Raw genomic sequence first — 2,801 nt, forward strand, 5'->3', positions numbered from 1 at the left:
CTCTCGGGACCTTTCTCCTTCCAGTTCTCCTCCGCAATGTCTTCCTGTGGAGTCTCCTGTAGTTTCAGACACCCTTCCTTCTGAATCTCACCTGATCTATGTTTCTCTGCTAGTTTATTTTTTTCTCTTTCTTCTAAAATTTGTCTTTTTTGCAGAGACACTCTGACTGGCGGCTTTTCTCGTCCACCATCTTGGCTCCTCCAGATTTTTCTTTTTAACCTTTATCAGTTACAGGGACAGAACTTTCCTAATTCACACCTGAAAAATATTTTCTTACTCACAAGAGTAACCTTAAGTCATAGTTTCTCACTTCCTAGGGATTCAAGAGATATTTCCTCCCTTTAAAGTTAAAGAATGATTTCTTTACCTTAGTTGTATTTCCACTGAATCCTAGCTGTCCCCCTAATTGGACTTGGCCACCACCGTAGTACAGCAGGGTGGAGCACCTCACCTTCTGTCTCTTCAACATATTGACTTCCATTGCTCTCTGTCTCTAGTTTCCATTTTGCAGTCAAGTTTGAGAAACAACTTTAGCACCTTCAAAGAATCATACTCGATTTTTTTTTTGCCCCTGACTTTTAATCAAGAGATAATATATACAATGTGTACATAAAGCTTCTGAATATCTTTGTAAACTGTACTGAGGTCATTCTCTATTATTTTGTACAATATCCCTTACTTATAAATTTTCATGTGGTATTTGTAGTTTGATGCTAAGAAAAATTTATATAAAATGATATAGTGTTTGATTTTCTTTATTAAGCAATGAGAGCTTTGCCCTTCTATATTTTGGGAGGAAGGAGACTGCTACTCACCTCTTCTCATCCCAGGTTCCCTTTTGATCCCATATCTCTCTTCAGAGAAGCCGAGAGTCACTAATTTGATTGATCCAGTGTTTTAGTTTTCTGTCACTGCAAAACAAATAACCTTAAGCATAATGACTTTAAACAACACTCATTTGTTAGCTAGCAGTTCTATAGATCAGAGGCCCAGGTAGACTCAGTTGAGTTCTTTGCTTGGGATCTCCTAAAGCCAGAATCAAAGTGTCATCTTTGATGTCCTATCTGGAGGGCAGCTCTGGAGAAAAACTTGCTTTTGAGATCTTTTATGCTATTGGCAGAAGTACATTTCTTTGCATTTGCAAGATTAAGGTTCCTGTTTCCTTGGTGGCTGTCAGCCAGGGTGGGATTGGGAGGAGGCGGGTAGAGGGATGTACTTTTATCTTCCAGAGGCCGCCTGCATTTCTTTGTATTTGGCTATTCCATCTTCAAAGCCAGCAACAGTAGGTCAAATCCTTCTCATCCATTGAATCTCTGTGACTTCTGCTCCTGCTACCAGCCAGAGAAAATTCTGCTTTAAGGGCTCATGTGTTTAGGTGAGACCCACTCGGATAATCTCCATATTTTAAGGTAATCACAGAAACAACACCAGGAGACAAAGGTCATGGGAATCATCTTAGAATTCTGCCTACCACAACCAGAGCCAGGGTTACCATTGGTCTGAATTTCACTATCAGGTTGCTTTACAGACAGAAACCCAGTTTCCTTGCTCCATTTTGCTTTGTTGTTTGCTACAACTGAGGGCAAATCCTGTCTCCTGGAGGTGGAACAGCCATCCCAGCAGTTCAGTTTGAATCAATGGCTGGCTATCCATCCCGGTTGCTAATGATGCTGTCCTTGGTAGCCCTGTCCTGGGAGGACTAAGGGCCAACTCAGCTGGTGTAGCAGTAGCTCTTGGTTTTCCATTCCATGGACAGACCCACACCCCAGGATCCCCAGGAGAAGAGGAATGACAGAAGGAGTAGAGGCCCAACACCCTGCTGCAAATTCCTAATAATTGCCTTTCCTTATTTGTCTTGGCTACCAGGAAGGTTAAAACTAAATTGTGTCTTTATTTTTACTTGCAGTGAAAACACTTAGCTTGTCCTGGTACAACCGTCCTGCCCTCATCACAAGGTCCTTGTTCTTTTATCCTTTTTAATAGTCCTGTTCAATATGTATCTTACACTGAAGGCACATTCACATAGTTCTTTTAAAGTCAAGAGATATAGATAAAGAAATAATGGATAAATTAAGGGGTACCTGAGGAAAATCAACTTAGTTGTCTTCAGTAATCAGAAAGCTGGGCTCACTTTATTTTATTTTTTTTAATTTAACTTAGATCTGTATGACTCAGCTCTTTGCAGAGTGAAATGAAGGTTACATAAATATAGTCTTTAACAGAGAATATCAAGTTATTAATTTTAAATATGTTCAAGTAAATCCATAATTTTTAAGAGTCAAAGGGCATAGCTGTTGATTACAGCACCTTAAGCATTTTAACGGTGCTAGCATCAAATGCAAATCTTGACTCTTCTCAATAATTTTGCTGCTGCTATTTAAATAAATACTAAAATCCTTGAATTTGAATTTGATTCTGTGTTTGAATCATCAGCACGTGTAGATGGAGCCTACTTCCCGGTGGTGTCAGTTCTCATTGGTAAGCCAGCCAGCACTTGGATCTTAGTATATTAAAAACAAGTGCCTCCTTCTCCCACCGGGTACAGTTGAGGCTAAGTCAACGCTTCCTTCCAGTGCCCTCCTTCTATGGAATTTCAAAAGGCTGAGTTTGTTTGTTTGTTTTGATGTACAATCCTAGCCCAGTTTTTTAAGTATGCCCCTTGGGATTTGATGTTTGCATCTTTTTTTCCCCACAAAAAACGATTATCAGGTCTTTTTATTCATGTAAAAAATATTGTTCTTAGTCTGTACACACAGTCCTTGGTTTAAAATAGATCTTGAAGCAACCCGGGGGGTTGTTCT

At 39.7% G+C, this 2,801-nt stretch overlaps 1 protein-coding gene across 1 annotated transcript in view; it reads left to right on the top strand.

The window, feature by feature from the left end:
* The window catches only part of DOCK4 (dedicator of cytokinesis 4), a 477,172-nt gene that overhangs the window by 337,419 nt on the left and 136,952 nt on the right, over positions 1-2,801 (top strand). The window lies entirely within an intron of this gene.

The sequence above is a fragment of the Propithecus coquereli genome, unplaced genomic scaffold (genome assembly GCF_000956105.1).
Source record: "Propithecus coquereli isolate 6110/MARCELLA unplaced genomic scaffold, Pcoq_1.0 Scaffold4, whole genome shotgun sequence".
Taxonomy (NCBI): domain Eukaryota; kingdom Metazoa; phylum Chordata; class Mammalia; order Primates; family Indriidae; genus Propithecus; species Propithecus coquereli.